Source organism: Rhineura floridana, chromosome 4, assembly GCF_030035675.1.
Source record: "Rhineura floridana isolate rRhiFlo1 chromosome 4, rRhiFlo1.hap2, whole genome shotgun sequence".
Taxonomy (NCBI): domain Eukaryota; kingdom Metazoa; phylum Chordata; class Lepidosauria; order Squamata; family Rhineuridae; genus Rhineura; species Rhineura floridana.
Window position 1 is genome coordinate 90,101,982 of NC_084483.1, and position 27,738 is coordinate 90,129,719.

The following is a 27,738-nucleotide window of genomic DNA, read 5'->3' on the forward strand; positions in this document are numbered from 1 at the left end:
CACTCATGCAAGCAGATCTTTCAGTATCTTAGAACACAGGAAGCAACTGTAACACAAAATGAATTGGAACTGGTTCAACATAGATGAAAGCTTGTTGGGAGGTGGTTTCATTTCCTGACCATTAACAATATACTGTGTACAGTGACTTTGCCACAGCCAGGGTAAGTAGCTTCATGCAGGCAGTTTATGATGTGGAAAGATAATTCATTTGAAAATACATGGATAGTGAATTATTTTTACAGCTTGGTTGGGTGAGAGGAGTCCAAAGAGAGGAATATGAGTGATCATAGGTAGCCAACAGAAATGAGTGACAAGTATCAAGTTGCCATTTTCTAATATTACTTCAAACGATAGCTTTGTTGAAATCAGAGTTCAAGGCCAGGCCAATATTTACATGAGGCAGCCAAGTTTTTGCCGTACAATTTCCTCTAAGAGTGATGGGATATCATCAAGTCCTGTCACTCCCAGGGGGACTTGCTCCTCTATTCAAAGTGTGTGGCAACAAGAACCCCACACTGTCACACCCTGGCTTCTCTAGGATGAGGATGGCTAAAAGACTTCTGGAGACTGCAGTTTTGTTTTTTAAAAGGAAAAAATTAAATGAGGACAGAGGCAGTGCTGAAGCCCTCCGATCACCTTATAAAGCAGGCATGGGGAACCTTTGAAGAGTTTTAGTTCACCAACATCAGGAGGGTCAAAGATTCTCCACACCTGTTAAAAAGGAATCTGCTAGACCGCGCATTCTAAAGTGGACTCATCATCTGATTCAGGTCATTGTGATCAACCCAGATTGAATCAATTCAGTCCACTTTGGAATCCAAGTTCTGTGAATTTCTCCCCCTTCTCTAGTGATGGCCACCAACTTAGATGGCTTGAAAATAAATTTAGACCCATTCATGGAGGATAAAACTATCATAATCACTACCAGTCATGAAGGTACCTCCAGAATCAGAAGGTGGCACTTGGTTTGCTACCATAGAAAACAGAAGCTGGACTGGATAGACCATTGATTTGATCCAGCAGGTCTCTTCTTATATCGCCTGTGGCAAGGGATTATTTTTTTGTCTGAAATGGGTTTTAATTCAGTGATCATCTAAGTCTAATTTACAGAAATATTGTGTGTGAGCTAGGCTGTGCACGCACCATACATTTAAAGCATCCCCCCAAAGAATCCTCGGAATTGTAGTTTACCCCTCATAGGGTGACAATTCCCAGCACCCTTAACAAACTACAGTTCCTACAATTCTTTGAGGGGGGGAATGTGCTTTAAATGTAGCTTTAAATGTATGGTAGGTACTCAGCCTTAGTCAAATTTAGTGCTTTTCAGTTCTATTTATGTTAAAGGAAGAGTTCAATACATGCTAAATCTCTTTCAGTGAAATAAATGGAAATATGCTTAATACTGATGTTAGCCCAATGAGAAATCAACAAAACAAAATTAAATCTAGGGTTCAAATGTTTAGTGGGCAATCCTTAAATTTCCAATCCAGCAAAAAGGCCTACATAACATTAGAAATGCAAGTCTTCCTCTTGTGACACTGTTATCGGACTTGGTTTTGGGTTACTGTATGTCTGGAAGACAAATTTCACATATGGGTGAGGAAAATGAGAAAACATTTCTCTGGTGAATTGGTTTGAGGTTTGAATTTTAGTGACAGCTGTTCCAAGGCTGCTCAGAGGATTGGAATGTTAGCCTAACTTTCCTTCCAGTTAGATCAGCAAGCCAGTGCAGGTGAGGCAATCGAAGGTACATGAGAAATGGTATTTTATCCCACAACAGTGTCATCACCTCCATCTGAGACTCGCCACAAAGATGTCAGAGATGGGAAAAGACCAAGTTTCCAAGGATAAGCATGCTTAGTCTTCAGGGACAGTGAATGGAATCTCTAAATCCAAAAGGATGCAAACAAACATTACATCTGGCTGCTTTCCTTACATACTTACACAGTCACTATGCAATGTTAAGTCCAAGTACATCTTTCTCAAAAGGATTTTCTCTCACACGTACTGCAGACTAAACACACAAAAATCTTGTCAGCGTAGCTGGAATCACCGTAGTGAGCTAGCAACGAATCCAATTGTTGCTCCAGTTTCCATGTCAGCAGAATAACAGATGTATAATACGACAGAGGAGGGGGGCTTGCTTTCTGTTTGTTGAGCAGCTGCTGCATTAGTGATCGCAAGGAACTTTCACTAGTGGCTTTGGATCCAGTTGAACAGGAGCCAACCATAAAGCTTCCATTTTGTTCTCTGTAAATCCAGCTGTTCTGCTGCCTGTATGTATAGGCTCCCCAAAACAGCTGAGGGATTGGAGACATGGACACCTTCATACTTAGCCATCAATATTAACCCGCCCCAAGAAGAACAAGCCTCTGCTTCTATACTAATTACCCAGCTGCCAGATATGCCTATCAAGCAATCTGAGATGGATTCACAGGCCGGGATGATACCAAGTTACCATTTTTTTTCCTGATGATTATTGTATCTAGCGCCTCAGGGGATTCAAAGTATGTCTGCCTGCACACGTGCTAAAAGAATATTGGGAAAGATCCGTGGATGGTACAAAGACAAGCTCAGTTATAAGATTATGGTTTAGACTGCCAAATAATTTCACTCCAGCTGGACACAAAAATCTGCATTTAATCATTATGTATAGAAAACATGCAGTGTATTAAATTATTTTCAAACTGTGTCACACCAAGGGACTGTTCTCACAACCAGATAGTGCATGGTTGTGAATGCTCACTCTCTGCCGAAGTTCATTTCCAACCAGTCCATCCAGTTGTGCAGAGCACCCATATCACATACTGGATTCAGCTTTGGCAAGCCCACTACCAACCGATCCAATCATATGAATGTTTACTCTGAAGTAAGTATAGTTGGATTCTGTAGGACTCATTCAAAAAGTAAATGTGTGTAGGGATGCAGCCTTTTAATGATTTGTAATGGGACCTCAAAAACTGGATTCTGCATTTTATTGTAGACGAGTCCTTGCACCTTGCACTATTTGCTACCTGTGTGATACTGCAAAACTACAGAGGAAGTAGCACTGTATGGAGCTGATGTAGCATAGCAGCCAAGAAAATGAGCTATAAATAAGAAGTCTCTGTTTGAATCCAGTTTCTGCGAGTAGCTCACTAGGTAGTTCTAGGGAAGCCACTGCCTCTCTCAGCCTCACCCGGCCCCCAGACAAGCCCCCATATGTAAGGCATGGGGTTCCTTTTTCAGGATGAGGGCCACATTCCCTTCTGGGCAGGCCAGTGGTGTGTGGGCCTACAGGCAAAAGCAGGCAGTGTAATTTTATCTTTGTACAGTAAGCTAGTTTCTACACACACTCAAACATACCCTCTGCCTTCCATCTAGGCAAGCAAGAAGCACATTCCTGCCAGACAACAATACTCTAGTAGGGTGCAAAGCAAAGCTGTTCAGGTATATGGCCTGGTGAAAGGGTGGGGTCACTAGGGAAGTGATATGGCTGGGGAGAGTCCCAAAGGCCAGATAGAGAGAACAATGAAGGGTCTCATCCGCCCCCCAGACCTAAGGTTCCTATCTCTGCTGTTTGCAGTATGAAGCTAGTGCTAACCTGCCTTACAGGGTTGTGGTAAGGATTGCAACAGGATTGTTATTGTTGATATGTGCCTTCAAAAGTCAATTTGTCTTATGACGACCCTATGAATCAGTACGTCCAAGAGCATCTGTCATGAACCACCCTGTTCAGATCTTGTAAGTTCAGGTCTGTGGCTTCCTTTAAGGAATCAATCCATCTCTTGTTTAGCCTTCCTCTTTTTCTACTCCCTTCTGTTTTCCCCAGCATTATTGTCTTTTTTAGTAAATCATATTGCCACCACTCACCACTCACATATGCTCAGAGGCACATGTTACCAAATTATTCCAAGCCACACAGGAAGTGGATTGGACTGTGAAAGACCAACCCAAACTGTGTGTTTGCATTTTGACAAATTTGTAGGGCAGTACAATATCTCAGAGAGGAGGTCAGGTCTCTTGCTCCCCTGGTGCATTCACTATAGCTGCCCAATTTCCCTGCTTTTTAAAGTTTGATAGAAATATCTGTGGGCTATAGGTATATTCTTAAACCGCATGGTTTTTTGCCTGTTAGTGAATAATTTATATATATGCACCACCTTATATAGGAAACCCACTAATAGCTGTACACATACTTACGTGCTTTCAACTCCCAACCAGCACACATCACAAAATTCCTCCTCTCTCCCCAAAACCTCATGTGTATATATATCTGTAATTAATGCTTCATTCATCATATGATCCAGACTGTAGTCCACAAAAGGTGAGGCCATAATAAATTGGTTATTTTTTAAGGTGCCGTAAGGCTCTCTGTTGTTTTTACCATAAATAAAATCTCTCTCTTCCATACACATGTTTGTGTATATACAGTGAGCATTAACACAAATTTTCATGTAGATTTAAAGATAACAAAAACGCAAAGAAAGATTCTGATTTTGGTGGTCGTGAGACATGACATCAACATATTACCTGCATGTCTTAGCACATCAAACTGTGAGCAGCAGATGTTGTGACACCAAATGGAAGATCCCATTTTGTAGACCATGAAGGCTCTTGGAATAATAAAATATTCCTTAAAGCAGATTCTCACTTTTTGTATCCTGACTGAAGAGGTGTGAGTAACAGAATCATACTCAGAAGTACCATCCTATTTCTTTCCTGGATGCCATTTCTGATTTTATAAAAAACAGAACAGTTCTTAATTCTGAAGTGGTGTGTGCCTCACACTTTCCAGAGTATTGCATAATTTTTATTTAAGCATGTATAGCAAAGTACAAAAAACAAAAGGTGAGAAAAATATCCTTAAATATGAGAACCACAGGATGCTTTGTCTTTTTTGCTGCAAATGCAACAGTCTAGCGCTGGTACTCTTTGCTGATACTGATAGTTTTAGAATTGTCAGTTAATAAGATAATGACACCCTTTAGAAACAAGCCTAAATTAGTAAATTTCCATCCTTTGCCTTATGAACCATGCTATCCTGCTGTGCTTGCTTGAGTTCACACTTAGTTATTTTAAGTAATGTTGTGAAAACCATAGCAAAACACGATGATGAATGATGATGATGATGATGGGTCTGTTTTGTGTTCTACCTTTCATGGCTGAAATAGGTCTGCCTGGTGCTCTCTACCTATCCATAAGGAGCTGCACACCTATATTCCAAAACTCCAAAAATGCCAAGGGGGTTAACTTTCAAATGTGTTTTAAGGTATATCAAATGGCTCAACTTCTTGTGACAACTAAATAATGTGCAACTCAAGATTCAGGAAGCATTGTCAGACAAATTCACAGCCCTGCATAGTAAAAACCCTCCAGCACAGCAAAACAATTAAAAATAATTTTCATCTTATTCCAAGCAATTCACCAACATGACTCCACTTAAGGACTGCTTCCGATGACACTTGTTATTGCCTTATTTGCATGTCATTATAAGCTACACTTTTCTTAAAACCATGGCTTAATTGTGAACCTGACTCCCCTCTCCCTGCTCCCACTATGCACACACACCTTCTAATCCCCTTGCGGTGCCTGAGCAATTCAAACAAGCCATGCTATGGCTGGTTGTGTCATCCATATGTGGACTGTGGTTTGTTTATTTCAAACAAATCACGAGTCTGGGTTCAGATGACACAACAAACCACAATATGGCTTGTTTGAGTGATACAGGCAGCACACCAGGGAGGAGTGAGAGAAGTCATGTGGGAACCTGAATGAAAGGGTGGTGGTACAGACACAATTAAACCAAGGTTTTAGGCAAACTGTGGCTTATTGTGACGTGTGAACCAGGCCATTGACATATACATGAAAAGTCAAATATTCCATTTCACAATTTAACTACTGAAGATTGGGCCCTCTGCCATTTTTATTTAACTTTTGTTCCCTAAGCACAAGTTTGGACAGAGAGACTTACAGAATCCCAGGCCTAAATTCCACATTAGGTATGATTTTGATGTGAAATTGACATGGAACAACCCAATGCTTTTTTAGTAAAAAATGAGGTGCCAGTATTCATACCTTGATAAAAGTAGCATGGGTGCCAGCACAAAATGGGTGGCAAAAAAAAGGTGCAGTACTCTGTACTAGTGAGTACTGTCACAAAAAAAGCCCTGGATCTATCTGTTCAAAAGTTATGCTGATGGATCTTAAAGCATGAGTCTTAACATATGGATAAATCAAACTTAATAATAAATTATCAGTGGGCTACAAATCACAGAAATGCAGCTAGATTGATTTATTTTTCATATTTATTTATTTATTTTATATCCCCAATCTTCAGCTAATTCCCAAGGAGCCTTACAAAAAGTTAAAATTACTGTGAAACAAACTCAAACAAAAGTATTAAAATGCCACAATATAAAAGAGCAGTAGAAATGCATTCATCAGAAAGAAACACAAACACCATGCATAAGCACAGTGTACAAAGGATGTAAAAGACTTAGATAATAAAAAAAAGGGGCTTTGACACTGGAATGACACGCACAAGTGAATCTCCCATTCCACACTTGGTGGTGCCAGCATTGAGTAGACCCTTTCCTGTTGCCACCACTGCACCTCAGATGGCAAGGATACCTTCAGAAGAGCCTTATGGTGTTGAAGATCTTGGAGTATGGGCAGGGACATGTGGTGGCAAAGGGTCCCTCAGGTATCCTGGTCTTAAGCCGTGAAGGGATTTATGAGTCAAAACCAGCAGAGAAATGAATTGGGAGCCAGTGTAGTTCATTTAGCATAGATGCGATCATAACGGGAAAATCATCAGCATCGTCACTCTTACTAATAGTGTTGCAGTTATCAAATACATAAAATATGTCATGTAGATTACTTTATTCATCCTTACAATAGCCTTGCAAGGTAGGCCACTGTTATTCTCCCCATATTGCAGACAGCAGTCTAAATCAGCATACATATTAACAGCTTAAACAGCTAGGTAGGTTTTTTTCTCTATTTGGGTTGAAGCTGGTTTGCCAAACACCATATCGAAACAGTCTTTCATAAGAAACAACGGGATAGATATGGATTGTGGCTCACGTCATGTGTACACTGCTTTCCAAATCAGCAACAGGAGCACACTGGATGTAGAGTAAACAGGAGTGGGTACATAGCCTCAGACTAACAGTGACATGCCTGAGGTTATGTCCTTAGATTCACACCAATGTCACTGTGACTTAGTCCAGGGGTAGAGAAACAATTTCAGCCAGAGGGGCACATTTCCTTCCTAGAATCCCCAAGCTGGGAGGTCACATGCCAGGGGTGGGTGGAGGCAAGGGCAAAAATGGGCAGAGCAACCAATGTGAATTTTACTTTTGTACAGTAGGGTAGCTTCTATGGACACTTACACACCCCTATCTACCCTCCATCCAGGTCAGCAAAAGTCATCCTCAGAATTCAAGGACACATCCCAGCTGAGCAAACACATTCATGGAGGGAATGAAGCACATCCACAGAGGGGTACGGCCTAGAGAAATAGAGAAGGACTGGGGAGGGGGGGTCCTGAAGAAAGTCGCAAGGGCCAGACAGAAAGGCTTACAGGTACAGATTTAACCACGGCATTAAGCCATGAACAGAAAGCTCCTTCCTTCTGTCATCATCCCACATATGGCATCATAGCAACAAACTCTGCCCCTATTGTACACACCTTCCTTTGCATGTCTGCAGTTGTACATATGTAAGCATTTCTTCATGCAGTTCACTTTTCAGTCCTATGGAACGATACCTGCTGTCAGCTCTTCACTGAGACAGCAGTGTCGGTGGGGGTGCAGGCAGGGCTGGAGATTCCTTGGTAATTGCCAGGCCGTAAGTCCTCAGCCGGCAGCTTGGCTATAAATCTGCCAGGCTAGCAAGGAGGAAGTAAGATAAGGGCAGAGGCCGTTCAAAGCTTACGTGCCAAGCCAGAAATCCAGAAGAGACGTCAGTGAAGGTCCGGGTCTAGTTTGCCGAGAGATCAGTCCAAGTCAAGGTTCAGGGGATAGGAAGACACACAGTGGTCACGCCTGACGTTGTAGTCAGCAACGAGCTGAACCCAAGGTTTGACTTTTAAGGAGCAGGTTTGTCAGCAGGTGTGAGCCATCAGTGTTTTGGCCTTAAGTGGACAGGCCTGCCCCTCTTCTGCCTGACCTTCTGCTGTCTACGTTCTGCAGGTGAGGGGGGAGTCTCCTGTTCACTGTCTGTGTCTGGCTGAAGGACTTCAGCTGTGTCTGGGGTGCTCTGCAGCTGAGGGGGAGAAGGAGCTGGGTTCTCAGGAGTTTCCTCCATTTCTCCTTCTGGGTCTGCTGCTGTTACTCCCGAGTCATCCTCGTCTGATGAGTCCTCTGACGGGGGCATGACACCTGCATGTATGTAGGGGACGGGTACACATTTAAACACATTGCAGACATGTCACTCCTTTCTTCCACCATATACGCATCCTGGAACTTTTGAAAAGGGTTCTCTTTGCAGCCTCCTCGGTGACACCTTTGTCTGTATGTGACATCAGACTAATTGTGCAAACATCTGATAAAAAACCATCTTGTTTCAGTGTTTCTTTGATTATTTATTTATTTATTTATTTATTTATTTATTTTATTTATATACCGCCCTAAGCCCGAAGGCTCTCTGGGCGGTGTACAAAAAGATAAAAAACAAGCAATGTATAAATACAATAAATACAATAAATCAAGAAAACAAAACAAACAAACAATAAAAGAACCAAACAACATCCAAAATACAAATAATGATGAAAATGCTATTAAAACACACTTTAAAATGCCAGATGATGACGTTGGACTAATTTGACTAATTGTTTCTTCAAATGGATTATAAAAACTCCCTCCTTACGCTCCCAGAATAAATGGATTACATGCATACTCCAGGCAAGAGCTTCATGAGTTTTGACCTTTGGCCTTCATGTAATTCCATCTTTAGTAAGCCAAAGCTAGAGGTCATAGGTGATAGACATACAACAGTCATATCACTGGTAAGCCATATAGAATGGGGTCTGATGCAGGGCTGGATTTAAATTTGTTGTGGCCCTAAGCTATAACATGAGTGAGGCCCTTCCCTCTTCAACAAATAATAAAAGGTTTAAATGCAAAATACAGGCTGAATTTGATAGCCGTGTAATATAGGTGTTAAAAATGCAAATTATATGTGTGCACATTATTGAGGAATTTGTCAAACACATAACACAATTAAACAATATAATATAAGGTTATAATATATAAATTAGATGTAAATCAGAATAAGTAATTATTCTTTGAACATTTTGTTTGGTTTTTGTAAGAACAATACACGTAAATGAAAAATTTAAACCAAGTATAACACAAAAGTTATATTAATGAAGTTTAAATTTAGAAAAAGCACATTCAAAACATTTTTACGCGATTTAATACTTGCAAAATATTCAAGTATGTCATTAAACAATAAACTGCAAAGCTTGTAGCTTTCAATGCACAAAATGCTTAGAGATGAACGTTTCTCTTGATGTATTGTTGTGCGGTATTCATTTTTTATTCTCTTCAACCTGCTGAATGATTGCTCCCCTGAACAATTTGTAATCATCAGGCTGAGGAATAATCGAAATACATTTTCATCATTAGGGAAGGCAGACTCTACTTTGTCCTCAATTACTATGTTGTATATATCCAGGTAAGTAAATTTGTTTTGTGGGAAATGTTTCTTTATGTAAAGATGAAAGTGCTTCACTTCCCCATAGAAGTTTTCATCCACATCTGCAGGGTAATCTGTCATTAACAGTTTTACATTTTCTTCAAGATCTTTGTCAGATTTGTTGAAATTTAGAAGAAATGAGAATTTTCATGAAACGTTCTCATAAACTTCTGCTCTTGTCTGTTTCCAATGGATCCATTATAGGCATGAATGATTTTATCATAAATGTATCCCTTGGGAAAAGTTCATCTATTATTTCAGTTGCATTTCCCTCATTAATTTCTTTTTTCTACTCTTTTTTGCACATTTGTAGTTAGTAACCCCCTCCTTGATGCTAAACACTAACGTGAGGCCCCTTATAATGTGAGGTCCTATGCTGTAGCTTGTTTAGTTTATACGTAAATCCAGCCCTGGTCTGATGTTTCCTTTTTAAAATCTATGATAAGCTATCGTTCCTCACTGCAGAAAATGCCAGTCATTCAGCTGACACTTTATGATTACTGCCAGTTTTTTAGGGGTTGTGGTGTATGATCTAGGCAAAGTTGAGAATGTTTATGTCCATTATTTTTAATAAGGGAGAGCTAAACACATGCTTTACTCTTATACTGAAATGGATGAGACATAAAAGTGCTTAACTTTGAATGGATTACACACCATAAATATCAACCCCCTTAAAAAAGTAGATCACAGTCTATTTTTGCCATAATATTATTATATGAACTTGGGGATTTTGTACAGCATTCTAAATCCACAGAAACTGAGTGGAATTCTCCATTTTCTGAGACTACAAATCTTAATTGTACCCTCAGATCTATATATGGCAAGAAAAGAAACGAATTTCCCCATTGAAAGACAGATGCTATCAGGTTTTGACACACCACTCCCATTTTTACAGACATTTTTTGATGGAATGTACAGGATTCATGCATTGGGTGTGGTATCCTAGGATTTGAAGGGAAGGATAAAGTGACAGGGGCATTATCCAAATCTTTCCAAGATGAATCATACAGAATAGATATTCACTAACAAGTGATATACCTCATAAAAGTTCAGATTGGTGAGTCAAGGAACTCTGAGCAAGCAACAGGCTATCTGTTCAAGTCATCCTGGCCTTAATCAAAGGCAAGTCGATTGGTCTCAGAGACAATGGAATGATAAGGGGTATTCTATACCCATTCCGTGATAGAGGAAAGTATGTTCTTCCCAGAACCTACACGATGCTAACTAGGGCTGCTTACACAACATACATTTAAAGCACATTTTCCGCAAATAATCCTAGGAACTTTGGTTTGTTAAGAGTGCTGGGAATGGTAGCTCTGTAAAGGGTAAACTACAGTTCACAGGTTTCTTTGGGGGAAATAAAGTGCTTTAAATGTGTGATGTGTATTTACCATATCTTTTCCTTCTATTCCTTCCTAGCCATACATTTTCTGTAAAGCCTTTGCTTCATTTCCCCAATTCCAAAATTCCCAGCCCTAACAAGGTCTAAAATATGTGTAATCTCATTTGCTCACATTCATCCCTTCCCTGTGGCTTTCTTACCCTTTATTCCAATGGTGGGGAATCTCAGACCCATTTGCCAATGCCGTCTACGACCCTGAAGACTGTCCCTGATCACATCCTCTCCCCGACACACCCCATCTTTCCAGGTCACACCCCTCACTATTCCTGCTTTGCACCTTCCTTGAGTATTTTTGCCTGTCCTGAGTGTGTCCTTGAAGTCTGGTCCTGGCTGGCTAGAATATAGACAGTGGTGTGTCAGAGTGGGTAGAAACTAGCCTGTTGTACGAAGGTAAATTTCATATGTGTTGCTCTGCCCACTTTGCCTGTGGCCCATCCTCCACTGGAATGTGTACCCGGGGAAGGTTGCCCAAAAGGGGTGATGGCCCATGAGTTGGAAAAGGTTCCCCAATCTGCTTTATTCTGACCTGACTGTCAAATGTTTAGACTGCAAGGGAACTTTGAAAGGGTGGGCAGTGTCACACTGTGAAGCAGGATGCACAATGAACAATGAATATACATTTCAAGTATCTACAAGAAAACCCTCCCTTTCTTTTTGAAGAAGTATATAACAATTGTTCAGTGCCAGATTCCCTACAAAGTCATTCTAGTTAGCTCAGCATATGGCTAGTACAGGTCTCATGGGTGCATGGCAATTGCCAGATTTCTGGCCAAGAGTGAGTGTGGCACAAAGTTATGTATTCTACACTGTGCTCCCAGCTTCCCACTTGTCTGGTGGCTGCTTTCTGATGACTCCATTCAATGAACCAGGACTGAGTAGCTTATCAGCAAAAATGGAAAGACAGGAGGAAAGCAAAACATAAATTAATTTGACAAAATAGCCACACTATCCAAAAGTGGGACTACCATTTTAATGGCAGGAAAACAGAGAGAGAGAGAGAGAGAGAGAGAGAGAGCAAACAAACTCTGGGAAAGCCACCCCTTTATCCTTGATTCAAACTTATTAACAAGACAAAAAAATGGCTCTAATTGTGGCTTGATTGTCAGTACTGCAAACAATATACACTCACCTAGCTGATAATCAGGGCCGGCACCGGACATGACTGGGCCCTTGAGTGCCAGCCTGCCCTGGGGCCTCTGTTCCCAGCCTCACCCCACAGACCATGCAGGACTGTTCCAACTACCTCTTCTCTCTTTCTGTGAATGCCCTGCCTGCTGGGCACTCAAGTCGCTACCAGCAACCAAGATGGCAGTGGAGGTTTCTCTAAGGGGCTGATACCCCAGCCACCATCTTTGTTGATGACACATATGCATGCTACGCTGTGTGAGCTCACATGCCTGCCATTAATCAAGATGGCTGTAGGGGCATCAGCCCCTTATAGAAGCTTCTGCTGCCATCTTGGCTGATGGCAGCTGCACATGCAGGGCATTCACAGAAAGAGCCCAACATGGCCAACCTTTGGTGCCAGCAGGGCCGGATTAAGCTGATGAGGGCCCCTAGGCTGGTTGGTGTTTGGGCCCCCCCATCCCTACGCTTCACCTACCTTTCCACTGTTTTTTGTGGCGCACGCAGGTTTGCCATCAATAAAGATGGCGGCCGAGGTTTCCCTAAGGAGCTGAAGCCTCTGCCGCCATCTTTGTTGATGGCAGCAACATGCGCGTACAGCATGCATGCATGCCATCAACCAAGATGGCAGCAGAGGCTTCAACCCCTTAAGGAAACCTTGGCCGCTATCTTTATTCATGGCAATTCTTTGCGCTGCAAAAAACAACGGAAAGGTAGGTAAAGCAGGGGAATAGCGGGGGGATGGCAGTCCGCGGATGTTGGCTTGTGTGCGTTGTTGTGTGAAACAGCATACATTACATTGGAGTTAAGTTGAGCAAGAAACTTCTTCAGAGCATGTTAAGAGTCTTTATTGAAAGACATTAAGGCCAGAGGCTTAAGAGTAAATACATGTAGAGATTCTTCAGTCACCCCCCTTCTGGTACATCTCTCTCCATAGATAAAGACAAAAGACAGCCTCTCAGCTCAGAGGCATAATTCAGAAGAGCGACAACACATAGACTCTGTTAGAACTTTCCCAGTCGCTATCAGATGGCTACCATAGCAACGACCCTGGCAGTCCGTTCCCAGACAGAGCATAGACATAACTCCCCCTTAACCACAGTTACGTCTTCACACTTGCAGGCTTCATGGAAAACTACTAGAGACAGTAATGCCTACTGGTCACCAGCCCAACAGCCTCCCTTTTTTCCATTAAGACTGCAAAATACACATGAAATACATCTCCATAATACATAGTCATACAGTCATACATTTCTACAATACCTCTTGCAATACATTTCAGTACATTGCATTTTCAGTTCAGTACAGTTCAAACTTACATCTCAGTCAAACTTTGGTTCAACACATGTCAAATAAAGTGTCTCAGGATCCATGTCTACAACTTTATTCATTCCAGGACTTGTTATTAATCCCACAGTAAATCTGTCAGGCGGTTTGCCTAAATTCGCTCTCGTGGAGTGTCTTAAAGGAACCAGAGCCTCGGCTCTCTCTGCCCCCCCCCATTTGTGCTTGTGCTTGGCACAACCTGCGCAGGAGCTTCCATTTCCTCAGCTTTTCGTTTCTTTGATCTGCATTTTCCAGAAATGATCTCATTCAAAGCATCTCTGAGAGGTATTTGTGTACCTTCCACTTTAATGTCAACATCTGGCTTAAATTTCTGTGATTGTGTTTGTGTTTGTGTGTCATTTGTTCCTGTAAGAAGGACTGTCTCCCTTTGATCCCAAGGCTTTTCTGAGACTTTAATGCTTCTGCTCAGAATTAACTGCTGTGTTTCTGGACACCAAACTCTGTAATATGCATTCTGAAATCCCAAAACAAAACCTTGCTGTGCTCTGGGCGCAAGCTTGCCCCTCCTTTTTCCCTGTGGAATGTGGATCCAGCACCTTGCCCCGAATTTTTGAATGTGTTGTATTCTAGGCTTTCTGCCAGTAAGTTTTTCATAAGGAGACATTCCAATAGCACTGTGTAACACCCTGTTGTGAATGTAATTCGCATAAAGAATTGCTTCTGCCCAGAAAGAATTCCCTGAACTGCAATCCAGCAGCATGGCTCTCATTGCTTCCCCAAGCACCCTATTTTTTCTCTCAGGAGTTCCATTGGAAAACGGGCTGTGTGGAGCAGTGAAATTCTGGTTTATTCCCTTACTCTCCAGAAAGTCACTCAATGCTTTGCTCGTAAATTCCCCACCTTGGTCTGAGCGTAAAGCCCCCACCGTGACCAAGTGTTGAGTTTCGATTCTTTTAATGAACAGTTTCAGCTTCTGCTCAGCTTCACTTTTATGCTTTAACAGAAAAACATGACAAAATCTTGAAAAATCATCTACCAGTACCATGTAGAATTTCGCACCTCCTCGTGAAGCATTTATTGGCCCTGCTAAATGAACATGAACTAGCTGGTAGGGAGCTGTTGTGGTTCTCTCAGCCTCCCGGTTTATTGGTGCAATAGTCATTTTAGCTTGATTACAAGAATCACAATCCATTAACTGTCCGCAATCTTTTAAACGCATGTCTTTACTGTGCAAAGGGGTTTTCCTTATCGTGTCAAGGTTTGCATGCTCCAGCCTTTGATGCCATTCATGGACGCAGCCCTGATGTACCTGTGCCTCAGCGTTTAACACAGCACACCCTGCTTGACTGCTCTTTATTACAAACTGTGAATAATTAAGGCTTCCCTGCATGCACACTTCATCTCCCCTCATTATAAAACATTGGGCTTTGTGGAACAAAATTGAATAATTACAACTTACCAGTTTGCTAACTGATAAAATATTATGAGCCAATTCCGGAACAAACAAACAGTCTGTCATTAGTCCAAGTTTGTCAAACTTAACCAGACCTTTAGCTTTTACGGATTTCCGTGATCCATCAACAAGTAAAACAAAGTCTTTCACTTCTTCTGAAACGTAAAACAAACGTCTGTCTTTAATTAATATATGGCTTGCTCCGCTGTCGACAATAAAGTTAATTTGTTCCAAGTCTTTAGACTTCTGTTTACAAACAAAGTTCACACTTCCCTGCTTCAAGCCTCCGTCCCTGGAGTTTCGCTTGATTGCACAATCTTTACGGAGATGCCCACGGGCCCCACAGGCAAAACAAGACTTCAGCTGCTGCTGCTCCCGCTTGTTTTCCTGTCTGCTTTCGGCAGCCTGCTCCGGTTCGGCACATTTCTCCTCCTTGCTTCTGACAGCCTCCACCGGCTGGGCTCTCTGCGCCTCCTGCCTCCACTGCCATTCCTGGGACAAATCCTGCAACACGTCCCACGTCTGTTTAGCCGATGGCTCATCTCTCACACACATCAGTTGAGAATCCGATAGAGCCAAGATTATAAACGCCTGCGCCCTCTGGTCTCGACGCTTCCAGGCCGCGGTCGGTACTGCCGGGTTTTTTTCCTCAATCACGTCCCATAAATCCTCTGTTATCAGCAAAGCCCTCATCCTCAGCTTCCAGCTGCCATAATTCTTGTCATTAAGCCGTTCCATCGGCAAGCCTTCCCCAGACAGGTTTACAGCCATGTTGCTCACCTCCGTCTGGTTCAATCAATCAAGCTGCCTTCTCTGGAACTCTGTCTGCCGTTCAGACCAGCAACTTACTCCCGTGTAATGCGCTGTGGAGCGTAACCATCCTCTGCTACCACTGTTGGCGTGTGTGCGTTGTTGTGTGAAACAGCATACATTACATTGGAGTTAAGTTGAGCAAGAAACTTCTTCAGAGCATGTTAAGAGTCTTTATTGAAAGACATTAAGGCCAGAGGCTTAAGAGTAAATACATGTAGAGATTCTTCAGTCACCCCCCTTCTGGTACATCTCTCTCCATAGATAAACACAAAAGACAGCCTCTCAGCTCAGAGGCATAATTCAGAAGAGCGACAACACATAGACTCTGTTAGAACTTTCCCAGTCGCTATCAGATGGCTATCATAGCAACGACCCTGGCAGTCCGTTCCCAGACAGAGCATAGACATAACTCCCCCTTAACCACAGTTACGTCTTCACACTTGCAGGCTTCATGGAAAACTACTAGAGACAGTAATGCCTACTGGTCACCAGCCCAACAGCGGATGCTTCAGCGGATCGCGGAAGGAGAGCGGAGGGCCCCCTGTAGCTCCAGGGGCCCTCAGGCCAGTGCCCCATGGGCCCCCAAGACCTCCAGGCCCCTAGGCTCCAGCCTACTAAGCCTAATGGATAATCCGGCCCTGGGCGCGAGCCCTGTTGATGATTGTGAAGTGCTTCTAAAGTGGTTTCTCTCATTTGGGGGTGCCTTCATTTTTGAATGCATGGATTGGCTTGGGGCATCATTCCTGTCAGCAACATTGTCTGCCAACAATAAAAAGCATCATCCATTTTCAAAACATTGAGCAAATTTCAAAGGGGATTTATCCCCCTTCTCATTACAGAAGTAATGGTTTCCATCCTAAGCAATTGTACTCTTGAGGTTACAGTCAAATACATTGTATCTTTTCTAATCCAGACATTTGTGGAAACTGTCCCTTTCCAACCATGCGACACATTTTCCAGTGAGCCTCCCGACATAATCTAGCCTTCTTTGCCAGGACTCTAAAGTCAGGCCAACTATGCAAAACTTGTTAAAGAATGTAGAATTAAAGATGCAGCATTCAATCACCGTAACTAAACACTCTTACTCTGCCAAAGAGCTTGATGCAACAATGCAGTTATGTACAATTTTCCTTCTTTTCCTCTTATGTAAGTAAAAATAAATAAGGCTATCAACCAAATATAGGGTTTCAATCAATAATCCAGCTTGCACTTAATGGACTACAGTAATTGATTAATTAACTGCTGGTCACACTAAGAGCACTATGTATGACCCGTCCATCTGATTTATGGGCTGATTCAAGCATACTCAGTTGTTTCTAGTGTAACGTTATGAAAGTGTCCCATCAGTTCAAGGATTTCCAGTTTCAAATGGGATATTTCCTCCCCTTTCCTCCACCTTCATGCCCCCAAATATGTTCTGGGGTTTCTCCAAACATCCAGAGCAGATTTGGGGAGGAGAGGGTGGAAAGTGCTGTTGTGCAAATGGAAATCCTTGAGCTGATGGGACAAGTTAGTTGAATACTGCCCTATGATTCTTATGTCTCCACATGGAGGCTATAAGATCCTGGAAACTGCTTATCATTTGGATCAGCCCAACAGCATAGAGAAACCTCCACGCTTGGGGTCACTAGATTAATGCAACACATGATCGCACCTGCGAAAAGGGCTGATTTATATCTAAACCGCTGATAAATCTGATGGTTCCGAGGGAAGCAGTAAGATTTACTTACTACTAGGGATGGTGTAGAATATTCACAAAATCAGATTTGGTATCGAATTCTGGGATATTCTACAGGTTCGTCTTATCATTGAAAGTCTCCCACTCTTTTTATGTGTTCACGGCTGCTAGCGACACAGTGATTTTTTTTAACAAAATCCGCTATGAGAATTACATAATTATTTATGTAATTATTTTTGTAATCTGCTGCTGTTGTGTCCATTATACAAATATACAGCAGCATAAGAAATAATGGAGAAAATTACATAATTTTGGGGGGGAAATATGGGGGGGAAAGGGAGAACAGGGGAATTGTGATAACTAGCGGAACAGAATTTATAGTTAATAGGACCAGGCAGCCCATTTGATTAATTGAAAAACAGAACGGAATCAGACAGCAAACCCCATCCCTACTTACGACTGCTTAAATATTGGTACCTGCAGTGTGCTAGGTGCTGTACAGAACATAGGAGCAGTATCTGCACAAAGTTCTTTCACAGCTATCAGGTGATGGGGTCACCAATTGCAGAACAAGCTTAGCAGACTTTAGGTAACCTCACAGTGAAGCTTAAAGGATTTCTGTTACTTGCTCATTTATTTTCATTCTTCTTCAGTGGACAGCATAGTAGATCAGACAGCAAAAGGGAAAAAATGAAAAGCTGTGCATGTTTTAAAATATGATGACAGTCATTTACATTTGCTTTAGTCTGGCTAATTAAAATATGCTCTGTGTCAATACAGCTGTGTTTTATTCACTGATTTTCAAACACAATGCACAGTTGGCAGTTTCCTTGTCTTCCTACTCTGTGTTACTGCTTTTTGGTGCAAACCATGCTAAAAACTGGAAGATCTTACTGAGGAAGTGTTCAAAGACAAGACCAGCATCAACTACCTTCTTAGTGCAGTGAAAACAATACCAACTGACTGCAAGTTCATTGTTAACTTATTTGATAAGATTTTTGCAAAACAGTGACGTTCCAGATTCTTCATTATGTTTCACTGTGTGAACTGTTCTGCCCAGTATGAAGCAGGTCATCCATGTACCAACTGCATGTGTATCTCAAGGCAGAATACCAGCACATCCAGAGGGGTGTTTTGGCCCATAGAGCTAGGGTTGTTAGAGTGACATCAGAGCCAGTACCAGGTGTGACTGAGCCCTTGGGCACCAGCCTGCCCCAGGTCCCCCACTCCTAGCCCCCCAGACCATGTGGGACCATTCCACCTACTTTTTCTTTCTTTAAGTGAAAGACCTGTGCGCTGGGCATGCAGGTCGCTGCCATCAACCAAGAAGGTAGCAGAGGCTTCTCTAAGGGGCTGATACCCCCACTGCCATCTTCATTGATGGCATGCATGTGCACTATGCTGCATGTTCACACATGCCTGCCATCATTCAAGATGGCGGTAGGGGCATTAGCCCCTTAGAGAAGCCTCTCCTGCCATCTTGGTTGATGGCAGCTGTGTGCACAGTGCACAGGGCATTCACAGAAAGGAAAGAGAGGTAGGTGGAGCAGGTGGGTGCCATGGGCCCACATGGTCTTTGGGGGGAATTGGAAGCTCCGCCTCTGTTATCTGTAGGAGGGTTGGGAGTCAACCCTGCCAAGGATCATGGAAGGAAAGCGCTACCGCCACACCCTAAGGAGGGCCCCTTCAGGGACCCCTCTGAGCCACACGGGCCCTTGGCCACGGCCCGACCTGGCCACCCTTTGGCACCAGCCCTGAGTGACATACACCCTTCACTTCCAAACCCCATTTAAAAGCTCCCATTTAGGAGTGAAGGTCATAACACAGATAGGGCCAGTCTCCTGCATCTTTAGACTAAAAGCCTTATCTGCTGTAACATCATTCCAATGAAGGAGGAGGAGGCATCAGTAAAACTGTTCTGCTATAGTACTGTCAAGCTATATATTATTTAAATTACTTAGAAACCATTTTAATATTTAAAAATCCCACATCAGTATATAAAAGAATTAAAAATTCAATAAAAAATAAAACAATATAAAGACAGCATCCAATACAATTCTACAGCTTCACTGTGACCAGTAGTATGACCAAAATCACTACTCTGAAAATATTTTCATGAACAAATAAGGGTGTTCCATATGCCAGGTACCACAACATTGAAGACCTGCTATACTTGACAATATTCAGTTAAGAACAAGAAGTGCCAACCGCTTGATCTTTCCAACAATTGGAGAACAATTGCCCTTACAATTGTAATATTGTGGAGAGACTAAAGCTCAAATATGAACATCATTCAGAACTGTAAAGTGTTAGGTGTTAAGAGGTTAGAGACATTTTTAGCTGATTATTCAATGCAGGCCAGTTTTGCTCTGTGGTAAGGCCAGGGCGTACATACTTTCAGGAATCTTTCAGATAAAACAAACCAACCAGCAAGCTCATCAGAGTATAAACCTCAGCTGGGTGATGCAAAAAAAAATTGTTTCCATCTAATGTGCAGAATCTCAATTTGTTCCATAGTAACATAGGATTTCCCCAAACAAATGGTTAGCAGCTATGGCTAAACTTACAGTGAGGACCAAGTGATGCAAGTGATGTCAAATCAGTTTTCAGTGCTTCTGCTCTTCCCTGCCTCTTTCCACTCCTCACTGCCACGCATCCCAATGTGTAGGATATGACACATATTTTTCTCTTCATTAATAGTTCAAACATGCCAGTTTTGCACACTCATCCTTGGCTCGTTGCTCCCTGGCAACGTGTTTCCATAAAGTGAAAGCTAAAAATAATCATTAGTGGATGGCACATAAATGCAGAAAGGAAAGAGAGAAGGCATGTGATTCTTTCTCTCTCATGTTTCTTACCCCTTTCCCTTAAAACAATAACTTGGGCGATGCCTGATCTAGATAGGGATCATGGTGTGGAGGGAAAGGGTTTAAAGCCAGACTGGTGTAAGAGTGTCAGGTAAGATTAGAGTGTCAGATTATAACTGGGGAATCTCAGGGTCAAGTACTGCCATGGTGTTCACTCAGAGTGACCTTGGGCCAGTCACTTACTCTCTCAGCCCACACTGGAGCATGGGAATCTGCCTTGCACCAAGTCAGACCATTGGTCCATCTAGCTCAGTGTTGTTGACACTGACTGGCAGCAGCTCTCCGGGATAGGAGTGGCTGGCATAGAAGGGCACTGCCATATCATTGCCTTCCCACCAGAGGTTGCTGATGCTACTTTGGGGGGGGGAGGGGAACAACAAGATCAAGGCTGTGCAGTTGCACCGTCAGAGCACCAGGGTGCTCACTCACTCATGCAATCCTCCCAACCTCAGCACCACCCTGCTCTGCCCTGCCCTGCCCCTTTGCACCATCCCAGTAAGCAACAGCAACTCTGCTGTTGGGAGGATGCTGCTCCTGCTCCAGGATTTCAGACAGGGATCCTTCCCAGTTCCACCTGAAGATGCCAGGGATGGGTAAGGGAACCTTCTGCATGCAAAGGACATGCTCTACAGCTGAGCTGCAGCTCTTTCTTAATGGCCTGACCTATCTCACAGGGTTGTTGAAAGGATAAAGGGGGTTCCCTGTTTTACCCCCCTTAGACTACAGCTGAACGTCAAAAAGACTAAAGTAATGTCAACAGAAGATATATGCAACTTTAACGTTGACAATGAAGACATTGAACTTGTCAAATACCTTGGCACAGTCATTAACCAAAATGGGGACAATAGTCAAGGAATCATAAGAAGGCTAGGACTGGGGAGAGCAGCTATGAAAGAACTAGAAAAAGTCCTGAAATGCAAAGATGTATCACTGAACACTAAAGTCAGCATCATTCAGACCATGGTATCCCCAATCTCTATGTATGAATGTGAAAGTTGGACAGTGAAAAAAGTAGGTAAGAGAAAAATCTACTCATTTGAAATGTGGTGTTGGAGGAGAGCTTTGCTCATACCATGGACTGCGAAAAAGACAAATAATTGGGTGTTAGAACAAATTAAACCAAAACTACCCTTAGAAGCTAAAATGATGAAACTGAGGTTATCATACTTTGGACATATCATGAGAAGACATGATTCACTAGAAAAGACCATAATGCTGGGGAAAACAGTAGAAAAAGAGGAAGACCAAACAAGAGATGGATTGATTCCCTAAAGGAAGCCACAGACCTGAACTTACAAGATCTCAACAGGGTGGTTCACGACAGATGCTGTTGGCAATCACTGATTCATAGGGTCGCCATAAGTCGTAGTCGACTTGAAGGCACATAACAACAACAAAGACTGCTGTTTGCTCCCAAATGTGCAATTGCAGCAAACAGGCACATCACTATCTTCCCAGCCTCTGTTCCTATATCCAAAAAAAGATAGCTATTGGGGAAATGAATGAGATATGATTGTGCAGCACTTGTCCCACCATAAAGTCCTGTTAACAGTAAAACACATCCCTGTACTTTTATGCTCAGTGTATACTTAGAGAAACAACAAGTCTATGTAAATGGCAACAAACAGATCCATGTGGTGATTCTAAACCAACTGTTACTGGGTTGCTGAGTAGTACAAAGACTCCCATTGGCCATTGCCCAAAGCAGGGAGTGGAAGTTGAGATAAATGGAAGAATCTTCCAGTCAGTGAAAAAATCTTGAGGAGCATCCTTTCTCATTGCCAGCTTTCACAAACTGCTGGTGGTCTTGGAAAGCCACTTAATAAAACGTTTTTCTTGTAATGTCAAAACCATTGCTCCGTTATGGAAATCAGAGGCCAGTTGGGACAATTCAAATGGTAGTAATTATTATACATCAGGCTGCTGAAAGTGGCCATTTTACCTGGTAAATTTCTAAAGAAACAGTAGGAAACTGCACCAGCACTGTATTATGAAAATCACAGCCCAGGGTCCTGTTAGCCTGTTGGATAAATTTGATTCTGATAAATCAAAATAGTCTTTATCTTTATCGTCTAAATAAGTAAATACATTTTATGTCCAAGTACAGATTTTCTCATCTGTCCCACAACTTTTGTTCCACCTGAATGAAGCTCATGTCACCTACAACAGACTAACATTTGGAAACCACTTTTTAAAACATTCCTCTTGTGATTTCACCTCAAGGAAGTCTCAGAATTCTAAGGCTGCGGGCACACTAAGCTGCAAACACATTAGTTGTCAGATCAAAGCGTTTCCATTAGCCACACCTGGAGGGAGAACAGGGTTGATCTGCCAATCAGTTGCAAAATCTCTTTGAAAGTGGTTTAAAAAATGCACTCAAGTTGTTCTCACCAGGTTTTACAGTAAAAAAAAAACATGGGGTTTGACTAGTGTCATGTGCCCCCATTTTCAGCAGAGAGAGGTGGAGATGCACTGGAACCGGCAGAACAGTGAGAGTGTTTCTACCCCTAGACACTTCAAAAGCAGCAAGAATGATTTTTCTGGCTGCATTTTGAAGTGACTCTTCCCTCGGCTGGACAAACCTCCCTTCCCCATTGCTGATTTCAGACCTTTCAGGACCATCCACAGCAAAGTGTTGGGCCAATCACTGTCTCTGCCTGAGCCTACAGCGAGTATTTCCATTGGCCACACCTGGAGAGGCAAAAGGTTGATCTACCAATCAGTTGCAAAATCTGTCTGAAGCTGAATTTTTAAAAAATGCACTTGAGCTGATGCCACCAGGTTTTAGAGAAAAAGGCCGTGGAGTTTTACTAGTGTCGTGTGTCCCCGTTTTTAGAAAACAGAGGTGACTTACTGGAATTAGCACAACAGTTAAGTGTTTATCTTCACTCTATTGGAGCACTAAAGATCTCCCAAAGAGAAATCTCAGCACTCTCCAAAAATTCTAATTCCCAAGATTTGTTGGGGGGTGTCATAAGAGTGAAACCAATCTTAGACAGCTAGCATATTTAATATAATTATGTATTTATTCATTTACAAAGTAAATTACTGATATTCTTTCAATGCTTTCTTGAGGATGCCTAAAACCACAGATCACCAGGATAAAAGCTTGAGGTCCTATTCTGAGTTGCCGCTCTTATTCAGTGCGGCTGTGACTCACCAGTCTATATCCATTTAAAAAAATGTAGCCATGTTAGTATCTTGCAACAAAACAACAAAGAGTTTTGTGGTATCTTAAACAAAAAGTTTATAAAGACAGAAGTTTTTGTGGACCTGTCAACTGAGGGTTACGCTTCATACATCTGATGAAGTGGACTCTAGTCCACAAAAGCCTATGCCATAATAAATTTGTTGGTATTTAAGGTGCATCAAGATTCTTTGCTTTTCACAGCAAATATCCAAACACTTTTCTGAATGCTCAGTCAGGCATGTTATTTGCAGACCAGGCCTTTACCCCTTCCTGTTGTGAATATAACCTTCCCAGTAGCAGAACCAACTATTACCACACACAAGGGCCAAGGGCAATGATTACATCAAGTCTAACTCCCGAGCTCCATACACTGAAAGGGGGTATTCTTTTTGTTGTTGTTGTTGTTGTTTAAGACTAATTGAAGCAATTCAAACAGTAACATTAACCAAACACCATTACATAGTCAAGCAAACATTCCACCCATGTTAGGAAAGCCTCTAGAAAATATTTAGGATGGTTAAAGGAATTTCACTGATGCCTCTACCTTGAAATGCATCTGGGGAATCCATGCTTCCTTTTGGTCTAGAATTTGGACTCTCGTTTACTCATGCGTAAATGCTGATTAACGTGTGGGACTATATTGTCCCATTTTCTGCTTTTATGTTCCTCTGTCACCATATCAAATTGATACTGTGATAGGATTGTCTCTTCATGGTTGCTGCAGCTTCAAGCATCTGTATCATTTGTCAGTCATATAAATGTGTTGCTTGTTCTTCCTGGGTTTTCTATTGCATTAGTCCCCCTAGATTGATTTGAAACTAATATTTGAAGCTCATAGATGGATTTTAAAAGCGATTCCATGTACTTTTATGCTCAGTGTATACTTAAATATGCCAGTGGAATAATGCCTGCAATAATCACACTAAGAGAATTGACTTTACCATTGTGCTCATATTTTAAGAAAGTAGCAAACCATAAAACTTTAATGTACTTTCTTTCACAATATTTAAATCGGGGTTGGGGAATCTTTGGCTGTCCAGTTGTTGCCGATCTCCTACTCTCATCAGCCTCAGCCATCATGGCCCATGATCAGGGATGTTGAGATGTTGTACTCCAGCAACATCTGGAGGTCCACAAGTTCCTCATCCCCAATTTAAATGGAATATTGTGCAATGATTGGCTGAAGAATAATGAAGTGATTTACAATATCTCTATTATTTTCTGTTCATTCTCCTTACACCTATCTATATAGAAATATGTCGTGTCTTTTCTTCAATTTAAATTGCAACCATATTCTAACTGCAAATGCTTGTAATGCTTCCTTTGTTTTAATGTGATACTTTTGTTTCACAAATAATTGATCCCAAAATTATCTATTTTTTTAATTGAACAGCAAAACATCTGGAATAAAGGAACAGCCAAAATGGAAATGATGACACAGATGTTTTCCTAGCATGTCCAAGCCTATAAAGTTCCTTTTCACATCAAATAAGAACATAAGAACATAAGAAGAGCCTGCTGGATCAGGCCAGTGGCCCATCTAGTCCAGCATCCTGTTCTCACAGTGGCCAACCAGGTGCCTGGGGGAAGCCCACAAGCAGGACCCGAGTGCAAGAACACTCTCCCCTCCTGAGGCTTCCGGCAACTGGTTTTCAGAAGCATGCTGCCTCTGACTAGGGTGACACAGCACAGCCATCACGGCTAGTAGCCATTGATAGCCCTGTCCTCCATGAATTTGTCTAATCTTCTTTTAAAGCCGTCCAAGCTGGTGGCCATTACTGCATCTTGTGGGAGCAAATTCCATAGTTTAACTATGCGCTGAGTAAAGAAGTACTTCCTTTTGTCTGTCCTGAATCTTCCAACATTCAGCTTCTTTGAATGTCCACGAGGTCTAGTATTATGAGAGAGGGAGAAGAACTTTTCTCTATCCACTTTCTCAATGCCATGCATAATTTTATACACTTCTATCATGTCTCCTCTGACCCGCCTTTTCTCTAAACTAAAAAGCCCCAAATGCTGCAACCTTTCCTCGTAAGGGAGTCGCTCCATCCCCTTGATCATTCTGGTTGCCCTCTTCTGAACCTTTTCCAACTCTATAATATCCTTTCTGAGATGAGGCGACCAGAACTGTACACAGTATTCCAAATGCGGCCGCACCATAGATTTATACAACGGCATTATGATATCGGCTGTTTTATTTTCAATCCCTTTCCTAATTATTGCTAGCATGGAATTTGCCTTTTTCACAGCTGCCGCACACTGGGTCGACATTTTCATCGTGCTGTCCACTACAACCCCGAGGTCTCTCTCCTGGTCGGTCACTGCCAGTTCAGACCCCATGAGCGTATATGTGAAATTAAGATTTTTTGCTCCAATATGCATAATTTTACACTTGTTTATATTGAATTGCATTTGCCATTTTTCCGCCCATTCACTCAGTTTGGAGAGGTCTTTTTGGAGCTCTTCGCAATCCCTTTTTGTTTTAACAACCCTGAACAATTTAGTGTCGTCAGCAAACTTGGCCACTTCACTGCTCACTCCTAATTCTAGGTCATTAATGAACAAGTTGAAAAATACAGGTCCCAATACCGATCCTTGAGGGACTCCACTTTCTACAGCCCTCCATTGGGAGAACTGTCCGTTTATTCCTACTCTCTGCTTTCTGCTTCTTAACCAATTCCTTATCCACAAGAGGACCTCTCCTCTTATTCCATGACTGCTAAGCTTCCTCAGAAGCCTTTGGTGAGGATAAATGGATACAGCATACAATATGTTTCTTTTGAGGCTTGGTTCCCATGAAACTCTTTCTGCCACAGAGATACAAAGCCTGTTGCATTTTATTCTTTGTGATTAAGCACTGGGGTTAGTGCTTAGGCAACTTGTCTTCCCATTAATAGAATAGGATAGTAGTATGTTGTTTTTGCAGCAAGTCCTTAGATAATGCCTCGTTGAACAATTTTCCTGTGTCCATGAGTGAAAAGAAAAGAGGGTTATTGACTCACTAGGACGTCCCACCCTGTTCAGTGGGTCTTATTCCCTAGTAAGCGTGCTTAGCATTGCTGTCTGTGTACCTCAATGCACAAGTGGCTAACTTTTGTCCTGGGATCCACATGAAGCCCATGACTTCCTTTTATGTGGCCCCTGACAGCTTCATAATCTTTCCCATTCTTCCATACCATCCTTCTTTGTTTTCTCCCTATTTTTCTTGGCTTTTAAAAGTGTGTGTGTTTTCTATGTTTTTCTGTATCACTTCAGAACAATCGGAAGGGGCAGTATTTTACATAAGAAAAATGCATGGATTTTTACAGTATGGTTTATGCAGGCTTTTAAGCCTGTTTCATAGGAAATGGATGTATGGGGCTCCACTTAACTAAGACCTAATCAGAGTATACCCATCAAAATTAATGTATTTATGTTAGCCATTCTATTAACTTCAATAAGTCTACTTTGAGAAGGGCTAGCATGGGACACTTCCCGTAATGTTTTCAATGGTGTGTGTGTTATAGTTTATTTTGTATGTGTTGATGATTTAAATGATGAACGTGTTCATTCAAACAATTATGATGAATTAATTAGCTTACAAACTGGAGGGGCTTTTTTGCCTGAAAATCAGTCTATAAGTAACTACATAAATGTAATGTAAATGTACTGCCTTCAAGTCGATTCCGACTTATGGCGACCCTACGAATAGGGTTTTCATGAGGCTGAGAGGCAGTGACTGGCCCAAGGTCACCCAGTGCGCTTCATGGCTATGTGGGGATTTGAACCCTGGTCTCCCAGGTCGTAGTCCAACACCTTAACCACCACAGCACACTACATAAATAATCATTTTAAAAAGGCAAGGGAAAAAGGTTTTTCCCACAGCTGCCTGAGAACAAACTGGTAGGCTTCTACCAAGTTTGTGTGTGTGTGTGTGTGTGCACACACACGTCACACTAGCCAGCAAGGAAATTAATAATAATAATTCTCTGTATGCTTATTTGACAGCAACTCTTATTAAATCCTGTGAAGCTGACTTCTGAGTAGACCTGTATAGGACTATAAATTCTACTTTGAAGTGGCTGTGGGGAAAACTGAAGCAATGTGAAAACTGGATTAATCTTTCGTCCAGATTAGTTAATCCAAAACACCTTTATATCTAGTTTCTCCCATCATCAGCTCTGGCTCCACCCACTGCCAGCATACAGCCCTGACAGATTACCCCCAAGGGAACGCAGCCATCAGCAGCAAAAAGGTTAC